This window comes from Palaemon carinicauda, chromosome 25, assembly GCF_036898095.1.
Source record: "Palaemon carinicauda isolate YSFRI2023 chromosome 25, ASM3689809v2, whole genome shotgun sequence".
Classification (NCBI taxonomy): Eukaryota; Metazoa; Arthropoda; class Malacostraca; order Decapoda; family Palaemonidae; genus Palaemon; species Palaemon carinicauda.
Window position 1 is genome coordinate 26,169,953 of NC_090749.1, and position 11,832 is coordinate 26,181,784.

Below are 11,832 nucleotides of genomic sequence, written 5' to 3' on the forward strand. Positions count from 1 at the left end.
CATCGTAGCTAATTGGTAGTTTGTTACTTGGCATTCAATTAATGATAAATTTTGCACATTTTTACTTGTTTTTCATATTCAAATAAGCCATATATATTTTGATATATTAATGTCTGGATTCTCTTAACGACCTCGGGATCAGAGCCCCAGGCGAAATCTCACAAAGACAAGAGCTTGGCTCCGGCCGGGAATCGAACCCTGGTCGGCAAGCTTATATAGACAGTGACTAACCCATTCGGCCACGAAGGAAGATAAAAGTCAATGACAATTCTACTATACTTATACCTGTCGAATTCAGGTATTTTGTACTTAGAATTGAAATCAACCCATCTTCACCATCGTAGCTAATTGGTAGTTTGTTACTTGGCATTCAATTAATGATAAATTTTGCACATTTTTACGTGTTTTTCATATTCAAATAAGCCATATATATTTTGATATATTAATGTCTGGATTCTCTTAACGACCTCGGGATCAGAGCCCCAGGCGAAATCTCACAAAGACAAGAGCTTGGCTCCGGCCGGGAATCGAACCCTGGTCGGCAAGCTTATATAGACAGTGACTAACCCATTCGGCCACGAAGGAAGATAAAAGTCAATGACAATTCTACTATACTTATACCTGTCGAATTCAGGTATTTTGTACTTAGAATTGAAATCAACCCATCTTCACCATCGTAGATAATTGGTAGTTTGTTACTTGGCATTCAATTAATGATAAATTTTGCACATTTTTACGTGTTTTTCATATTCAAATAAGCCATATATATTTTGATATATTAATGTGTGGATTCTCTTAACGACCTCGGGATCAGAGCCCCAGGCGAAATCTCACAAAGACAAGAGCTTGGCTCCGGCCGGGAATCGAACCCTGGTCGGCAAGCTTATATAGACAGTGACTAACCCATTCGGCCACGAAGGAAGATAAAAGTCAATGACAATTCTACTATACTTATACCTGTCGAATTCAGGTATTTTGTACTTAGAATTGAAATCAACCCATCTTCACCATCGTAGCTAATTGGTAGTTTGTTACTTGGCATTCAATTAATGATAAATTTTGCACATTTTTACGTGTTTTTCATATTCAAATAAGCCATATATATTTTGATATATTAATGTCTGGATTCTCTTAACGACCTCGGGATCAGAGCCCCAGGCGAAATCTCACAAAGACAAGAGCTTGGCTCCAGCCGGGAATCGAACCCTGGTCGGCAAGCTTATATAGACAGTGACTAACCCATTCGGCCACGAAGGAAGATAAAAGTCAATGACAATTCTACTATACTTATACCTGTCGAATTCAGGTATTTTGTACTTAGAATTGAAATCAACCCATCTTCACCATCGTAGCTAATTGGTAGTTTGTTACTTGGCATTCAATTAATGATAAATTTTGCACATTTTTACGTGTTTTTCATATTCAAATAAGCCATATATATTTTGATATATTAATGTCTGGATTCTCTTAACGACCTCGGGATCAGAGCCCCAGGCGAAATCTTACAAAGACAAGAGCTTGGCTCCGGCCGGGAATCGAACCCTGGTCGGCAAGCTTATATAGACAGTGACTAACCCATTCGGCCACGAAGGAAGATAAAAGTCAATGACAATTCTACTATACTTATACCTGTCGAATTCAGGTATTTTGTACTTAGAATTGAAATCAACCCATCTTCACCATCGTAGCTAATTGGTAGTTTGTTACTTGGCATTCAATTAATGATAAATTTTGCACATTTTTACGTGTTTTTCATATTCAAATAAGCCATATATATTTTGATATATTAATGTGTGGATTCTCTTAACGACCTCGGGATCAGAGCCCCAGGCGAAATCTCACAAAGACAAGAGCTTGGCTCCGGCCGGGAATCGAACCCTGGTCGGCAAGCTTATATAGACAGTGACTAACCCATTCGGCCACGAAGGAAGATAAAAGTCAATGACAATTCTACTATACTTATACCTGTCGAATTCAGGTATTTTGTACTTAGAATTGAAATCAACCCATCTTCACCATCGTAGCTAATTGGTAGTTTGTTACTTGGCATTCAATTAATGATAAATTTTGCACATTTTTACGTGTTTTTCATATTCAAATAAGCCATATATATTTTGATATATTAATGTCTGGATTCTCTTAACGACCTCGGGATCAGAGCCCCAGGCGAAATCTCACAAAGACAAGAGCTTGGCTCCAGCCGGGAATCGAACCCTGGTCGGCAAGCTTATATAGACAGTGACTAACCCATTCGGCCACGAAGGAAGATAAAAGTCAATGACAATTCTACTATACTTATACCTGTCGAATTCAGGTATTTTGTACTTAGAATTGAAATCAACCCATCTTCACCATCGTAGCTAATTGGTAGTTTGTTACTTGATATTCAATTAATGATAAATTTTGCACATTTTTACGTGTTTTTCATATTCAAATAAGCCATATATATTTTGATATATTAATGTGTGGATTCTCTTAACGACCTCGGGATCAGAGCCCCAGGCGAAATCTCACAAAGACAAGAGCTTGGCTCCGGCCGGGAATCGAACCCTGGTCGGCAAGCTTATATAGACAGTGACTAACCCATTCGGCCACGAAGGAAGATAAAAGTCAATGACAATTCTACTATACTTATACCTGTCGAATTCAGGTATTTTGTACTTAGAATTGAAATCAACCCATCTTCACCATCGTAGCTAATTGGTAGTTTGTTACTTGGCATTCAATTAATGATAAATTTTGCACATTTTTACGTGTTTTTCATATTCAAATAAGCCATATATATTTTGATATATTAATGTCTGGATTCTCTTAACGACCTCGGGATCAGAGCCCCAGGCGAAATCTCACAAAGACAAGAGCTTGGCTCCAGCCGGGAATCGAACCCTGGTCGGCAAGCTTATATAGACAGTGACTAACCCATTCGGCCACGAAGGAAGATAAAAGTCAATGACAATTCTACTATACTTATACCTGTCGAATTCAGGTATTTTGTACTTAGAATTGAAATCAACCCATCTTCACCATCGTAGCTAATTGGTAGTTTGTTACTTGGCATTCAATTAATGATAAATTTTGCACATTTTTACGCGTTTTTCATATTCAAATAACCCATATATATTTTGATATATTAATGTCTGGATTCTCTTAACGACCTCGGGATCAGAGCCCCAGGCGAAATCTCACAAAGACAAGAGCTTGGCTCCGGCCGGGAATCGAACCTTGGTCGGCAAGCTTATATAGACAGTGACTAACCCATTCGGCCACGAAGGAAGATAAAAGTCAATGACAATTCTACTATACTTATACCTGTCGAATTCAGGTATTTTGTACTTAGAATTGAAATCAACCCATCTTCACCATCGTAGCTAATTGGTAGTTTGTTACTTGGCATTCAATTAATGATAAATTTTGCACATTTTTACGTGTTTTTCATATTCAAATAAGCCATATATATTTTGATATATTAATGTCTGGATTCTCTTAACGACCTCGGGATCAGAGCCCCAGGCGAAATCTCACAAAGACAAGAGCTTGGCTCCGGCCGGGAATCGAACCCTGGTCGGCAAGCTTATATAGACAGTGACTAACCCATTCGGCCACGAAGGAAGATAAAAGTCAATGACAATTCTACTATACTTATACCTGTCGAATTCAGGTATTTTGTACTTAGAATTGAAATCAACCCATCTTCACCATCGTAGCTAATTGGTAGTTTGTTACTTGGCATTCAATTAATGATAAATTTTGCACATTTTTACGTGTTTTTCATATTCAAATAAGCCATATATATTTTGATATATTAATGTCTGGATTCTCTTAACGACCTCGGGATCAGAGCCCCAGGCGAAATCTCACAAAGACAAGAGCTTGGCTCCGGCCGGGAATCGAACCCTGGTCGGCAAGCTTATATAGACAGTGACTAACCCATTCGGCCACGAAGGAAGATAAAAGTCAATGACAATTCTACTATACTTATACCTGTCGAATTCAGGTATTTTGTACTTAGAATTGAAATCAACCCATCTTCACCATCGTAGCTAATTGGTAGTTTGTTACTTGGCATTCAATTAATGATAAATTTTGCACATTTTTACGTGTTTTTCATATTCAAATAAGCCATATATATTTTGATATATTAATGTCTGGATTCTCTTAACGACCTCGGGTTCAGAGCCCCAGGCGAAATCTCACAAAGACAAGAGCTTGGCTCCGGCCGGGAATCGAACCCTGGTCGGCAAGCTTATATAGACAGTGACTAACCCATTCGGCCACGAAGGAAGATAAAAGTCAATGACAATTCTACTATACTTATACCTGTCGAATTCAGGTATTTTGTACTTAGAATTGAAATCAACCCATCTTCACCATCGTAGCTAATTGGTAATTTGTTACTTGGCATTCAATTAATGATAAATTTTGCACATTTTTACGTGTTTTTCATATTCAAATAAGCCATATATATTTTGATATATTAATGTGTGGATTCTCTTAACGACCTCGGGATCAGAGCCCCAGGCGAAATCTCACAAAGACAAGAGCTTGGCTCCGGCCGGGAATCGAACCCTGGTCGGCAAGCTTATATAGACAGTGACTAACCCATTCGGCCACGAAGGAAGATAAAAGTCAATGACAATTCTACTATACTTATACCTGTCGAATTCAGGTATTTTGTACTTAGAATTGAAATCAACCCATCTTCACCATCGTAGCTAATTGGTAGTTTGTTACTTGGCATTCAATTAATGATAAATTTTGCACATTTTTACGTGTTTTTCATATTCAAATAAGCCATATATATTTTGATATATTAATGTCTGGATTCTCTTAACGACCTCGGGATCAGAGCCCCAGGCGAAATCTCACAAAGACAAGAGCTTGGCTCCAGCCGGGAATCGAACCCTGGTCGGCAAGCTTATATAGACAGTGACTAACCCATTCGGCCACGAAGGAAGATAAAAGTCAATGACAATTCTACTATACTTATACCTGTCGAATTCAGGTATTTTGTACTTAGAATTGAAATCAACCCATCTTCACCATCGTAGCTAATTGGTAGTTTGTTACTTGGCATTCAATTAATGATAAATTTTGCACATTTTTACGTGTTTTTCATATTCAAATAACCCATATATATTTTGATATATTAATGTCTGGATTCTCTTAACGACCTCGGGATCAGAGCCCCAGGCGAAATCTCACAAAGACAAGAGCTTGGCTCCGGCCGGGAATCGAACCCTGGTCGGCAAGCTTATATAGACAGTGACTAACCCATTCGGCCACGAAGGAAGATAAAAGTCAATGACAATTCTACTATACTTATACCTGTCGAATTCAGGTATTTTGTACTTAGAATTGAAATCAACCCATCTTCACCATCGTAGCTAATTGGTAGTTTGTTACTTGGCATTCAATTAATGATAAATTTTGCACATTTTTACGTGTTTTTCATATTCAAATAAGCCATATATATTTTGATATATTAATGTCTGGATTCTCTTAACGACCTCGGGATCAGAGCCCCAGGCGAAATCTCACAAAGACAAGAGCTTGGCTCCGGCCGGGAATCGAACCCTGGTCGGCAAGCTTATATAGACAGTGACTAACCCATTCGGCCACGAAGGAAGATAAAAGTCAATGACAATTCTACTATACTTATACCTGTCGAATTCAGGTATTTTGTACTTAGAATTGAAATCAACCCATCTTCACCATCGTAGCTAATTGGTAGTTTGTTACTTGGCATTCAATTAATGATAAATTTTGCACATTTTTACGTGTTTTTCATATTCAAATAAGCCATATATATTTTGATATATTAATGTCTGGATTCTCTTAACGACCTCGGGATCAGAGCCCCAGGCGAAATCTCACAAAGACAAGAGCTTGGCTCCGGCCGGGAATCGAACCCTGGTCGGCAAGCTTATATAGACAGTGACTAACCCATTCGGCCACGAAGGAAGATAAAAGTCAATGACAATTCTACTATACTTATACCTGTCGAATTCAGGTATTTTGTACTTAGAATTGAAATCAACCCATCTTCACCATCGTAGCTAATTGGTAGTTTGTTACTTGGCATTCAATTAATGATAAATTTTGCACATTTTTACGTGTTTTTCATATTCAAATAAGCCATATATATTTTGATATATTAATGTCTGGATTCTCTTAACGACCTCGGGATCAGAGCCCCAGGCGAAATCTCACAAAGACAAGAGCTTGGCTCCGGCCGGGAATCGAACCCTGGTCGGCAAGCTTATATAGACAGTGACTAACCCATTCGGCCACGAAGGAAGATAAAAGTCAATGACAATTCTACTATACTTATACCTGTCGAATTCAGGTATTTTGTACTTAGAATTGAAATCAACCCATCTTCACCATCGTAGCTAATTGGTAGTTTGTTACTTGGCATTCAATTAATGATAAATTTTGCACATTTTTACGTGTTTTTCATATTCAAATAAGCCATATATATTTTGATATATTAATGTCTGGATTCTCTTAACGACCTCGGGATCAGAGCCCCAGGCGAAATCTCACAAAGACAAGAGCTTGGCTCCAGCCGGGAATCGAACCCTGGTCGGCAAGCTTATATAGACAGTGACTAACCCATTCGGCCACGAAGGAAGATAAAAGTCAATGACAATTCTACTATACTTATACCTGTCGAATTCAGGTATTTTGTACTTAGAATTGAAATCAACCTATCTTCACCATCGTACCTAATTGGTAGTTTGTTACTTGGCATTCAATTAATGATAAATTTTGCACATTTTTACGTGTTTTTCATATTCAAATAAGCCATATATATTTTGATATATTAATGTGTGGATTCTCTTAACGACCTCGGGATCAGAGCCCCAGGCGAAATCTCACAAAGACAAGAGCTTGGCTCCGGCCGGGAATCGAACCCTGGTCGGCAAGCTTATATAGACAGTGACTAACCCATTCGGCCACGAAGGAAGATAAAAGTCAATGACAATTCTACTATACTTATACCTGTCGAATTCAGGTATTTTGTACTTAGAATTGAAATCAACCCATCTTCACCATCGTAGCTAATTGGTAGTTTGTTACTTGGCATTCAATTAATGATAAATTTTGCACATTTTTACTTGTTTTTCATATTCAAATAAGCCATATATATTTTGATATATTAATGTCTGGATTCTCTTAACGACCTCGGGATCAGAGCCCCAGGCGAAATCTCACAAAGACAAGAGCTTGGCTCCGGCCGGGAATCGAACCCTGGTCGGCAAGCTTATATAGACAGTGACTAACCCATTCGGCCACGAAGGAAGATAAAAGTCAATGACAATTCTACTATACTTATACCTGTCGAATTCAGGTATTTTGTACTTAGAATTGAAATCAACCCATCTTCACCATCGTAGCTAATTGGTAGTTTGTTACTTGGCATTCAATTAATGATAAATTTTGCACATTTTTACGTGTTTTTCATATTCAAATAAGCCATATATATTTTGATATATTAATGTCTGGATTCTCTTAACGACCTCGGGATCAGAGCCCCAGGCGAAATCTCACAAAGACAAGAGCTTGGCTCCGGCCGGGAATCGAACCCTGGTCGGCAAGCTTATATAGACAGTGACTAACCCATTCGGCCACGAAGGAAGATAAAAGTCAATGACAATTCTACTATACTTATACCTGTCGAATTCAGGTATTTTGTACTTAGAATTGAAATCAACCCATCTTCACCATCGTAGATAATTGGTAGTTTGTTACTTGGCATTCAATTAATGATAAATTTTGCACATTTTTACGTGTTTTTCATATTCAAATAAGCCATATATATTTTGATATATTAATGTGTGGATTCTCTTAACGACCTCGGGATCAGAGCCCCAGGCGAAATCTCACAAAGACAAGAGCTTGGCTCCGGCCGGGAATCGAACCCTGGTCGGCAAGCTTATATAGACAGTGACTAACCCATTCGGCCACGAAGGAAGATAAAAGTCAATGACAATTCTACTATACTTATACCTGTCGAATTCAGGTATTTTGTACTTAGAATTGAAATCAACCCATCTTCACCATCGTAGCTAATTGGTAGTTTGTTACTTGGCATTCAATTAATGATAAATTTTGCACATTTTTACGTGTTTTTCATATTCAAATAAGCCATATATATTTTGATATATTAATGTCTGGATTCTCTTAACGACCTCGGGATCAGAGCCCCAGGCGAAATCTCACAAAGACAAGAGCTTGGCTCCAGCCGGGAATCGAACCCTGGTCGGCAAGCTTATATAGACAGTGACTAACCCATTCGGCCACGAAGGAAGATAAAAGTCAATGACAATTCTACTATACTTATACCTGTCGAATTCAGGTATTTTGTACTTAGAATTGAAATCAACCCATCTTCACCATCGTAGCTAATTGGTAGTTTGTTACTTGGCATTCAATTAATGATAAATTTTGCACATTTTTACGTGTTTTTCATATTCAAATAAGCCATATATATTTTGATATATTAATGTCTGGATTCTCTTAACGACCTCGGGATCAGAGCCCCAGGCGAAATCTTACAAAGACAAGAGCTTGGCTCCGGCCGGGAATCGAACCCTGGTCGGCAAGCTTATATAGACAGTGACTAACCCATTCGGCCACGAAGGAAGATAAAAGTCAATGACAATTCTACTATACTTATACCTGTCGAATTCAGGTATTTTGTACTTGGAATTGAAATCAACCCATCTTCACCATCGTAGCTAATTGGTAGTTTGTTACTTGGCATTCAATTAATGATAAATTTTGCACATTTTTACGTGTTTTTCATATTCAAATAAGCCATATATATTTTGATATATTAATGTGTGGATTCTCTTAACGACCTCGGGATCAGAGCCCCAGGCGAAATCTCACAAAGACAAGAGCTTGGCTCCGGCCGGGAATCGAACCCTGGTCGGCAAGCTTATATAGACAGTGACTAACCCATTCGGCCACGAAGGAAGATAAAAGTCAATGACAATTCTACTATACTTATACCTGTCGAATTCAGGTATTTTGTACTTAGAATTGAAATCAACCCATCTTCACCATCGTAGCTAATTGGTAGTTTGTTACTTGGCATTCAATTAATGATAAATTTTGCACATTTTTACGTGTTTTTCATATTCAAATAAGCCATATATATTTTGATATATTAATGTCTGGATTCTCTTAACGACCTCGGGATCAGAGCCCCAGGCGAAATCTCACAAAGACAAGAGCTTGGCTCCAGCCGGGAATCGAACCCTGGTCGGCAAGCTTATATAGACAGTGACTAACCCATTCGGCCACGAAGGAAGATAAAAGTCAATGACAATTCTACTATACTTATACCTGTCGAATTCAGGTATTTTGTACTTAGAATTGAAATCAACCCATCTTCACCATCGTAGCTAATTGGTAGTTTGTTACTTGATATTCAATTAATGATAAATTTTGCACATTTTTACGTGTTTTTCATATTCAAATAAGCCATATATATTTTGATATATTAATGTGTGGATTCTCTTAACGACCTCGGGATCAGAGCCCCAGGCGAAATCTCACAAAGACAAGAGCTTGGCTCCGGCCGGGAATCGAACCCTGGTCGGCAAGCTTATATAGACAGTGACTAACCCATTCGGCCACGAAGGAAGATAAAAGTCAATGACAATTCTACTATACTTATACCTGTCGAATTCAGGTATTTTGTACTTAGAATTGAAATCAACCCATCTTCACCATCGTAGCTAATTGGTAGTTTGTTACTTGGCATTCAATTAATGATAAATTTTGCACATTTTTACGTGTTTTTCATATTCAAATAAGCCATATATATTTTGATATATTAATGTCTGGATTCTCTTAACGACCTCGGGATCAGAGCCCCAGGCGAAATCTCACAAAGACAAGAGCTTGGCTCCAGCCGGGAATCGAACCCTGGTCGGCAAGCTTATATAGACAGTGACTAACCCATTCGGCCACGAAGGAAGATAAAAGTCAATGACAATTCTACTATACTTATACCTGTCGAATTCAGGTATTTTGTACTTAGAATTGAAATCAACCCATCTTCACCATCGTAGCTAATTGGTAGTTTGTTACTTGGCATTCAATTAATGATAAATTTTGCACATTTTTACGCGTTTTTCATATTCAAATAACCCATATATATTTTGATATATTAATGTCTGGATTCTCTTAACGACCTCGGGATCAGAGCCCCAGGCGAAATCTCACAAAGACAAGAGCTTGGCTCCGGCCGGGAATCGAACCTTGGTCGGCAAGCTTATATAGACAGTGACTAACCCATTCGGCCACGAAGGAAGATAAAAGTCAATGACAATTCTACTATACTTATACCTGTCGAATTCAGGTATTTTGTACTTAGAATTGAAATCAACCCATCTTCACCATCGTAGCTAATTGGTAGTTTGTTACTTGGCATTCAATTAATGATAAATTTTGCACATTTTTACGTGTTTTTCATATTCAAATAAGCCATATATATTTTGATATATTAATGTCTGGATTCTCTTAACGACCTCGGGATCAGAGCCCCAGGCGAAATCTCACAAAGACAAGAGCTTGGCTCCGGCCGGGAATCGAACCCTGGTCGGCAAGCTTATATAGACAGTGACTAACCCATTCGGCCACGAAGGAAGATAAAAGTCAATGACAATTCTACTATACTTATACCTGTCGAATTCAGGTATTTTGTACTTAGAATTGAAATCAACCCATCTTCACCATCGTAGCTAATTGGTAGTTTGTTACTTGGCATTCAATTAATGATAAATTTTGCACATTTTTACGTGTTTTTCATATTCAAATAAGCCATATATATTTTGATATATTAATGTCTGGATTCTCTTAACGACCTCGGGATCAGAGCCCCAGGCGAAATCTCACAAAGACAAGAGCTTGGCTCCGGCCGGGAATCGAACCCTGGTCGGCAAGCTTATATAGACAGTGACTAACCCATTCGGCCACGAAGGAAGATAAAAGTCAATGACAATTCTACTATACTTATACCTGTCGAATTCAGGTATTTTGTACTTAGAATTGAAATCAACCCATCTTCACCATCGTAGCTAATTGGTAGTTTGTTACTTGGCATTCAATTAATGATAAATTTTGCACATTTTTACGTGTTTTTCATATTCAAATAAGCCATATATATTTTGATATATTAATGTCTGGATTCTCTTAACGACCTCGGGTTCAGAGCCCCAGGCGAAATCTCACAAAGACAAGAGCTTGGCTCCGGCCGGGAATCGAACCCTGGTCGGCAAGCTTATATAGACAGTGACTAACCCATTCGGCCACGAAGGAAGATAAAAGTCAATGACAATTCTACTATACTTATACCTGTCGAATTCAGGTATTTTGTACTTAGAATTGAAATCAACCCATCTTCACCATCGTAGCTAATTGGTAATTTGTTACTTGGCATTCAATTAATGATAAATTTTGCACATTTTTACGTGTTTTTCATATTCAAATAAGCCATATATATTTTGATATATTAATGTGTGGATTCTCTTAACGACCTCGGGATCAGAGCCCCAGGCGAAATCTCACAAAGACAAGAGCTTGGCTCCGGCCGGGAATCGAACCCTGGTCGGCAAGCTTATATAGACAGTGACTAACCCATTCGGCCACGAAGGAAGATAAAAGTCAATGACAATTCTACTATACTTATACCTGTCGAATTCAGGTATTTTGTACTTAGAATTGAAATCAACCCATCTTCACCATCGTAGCTAATTGGTAGTTTGTTACTTGGCATTCAATTAATGATAAATTTTGCACATTTTTACGTGTTTT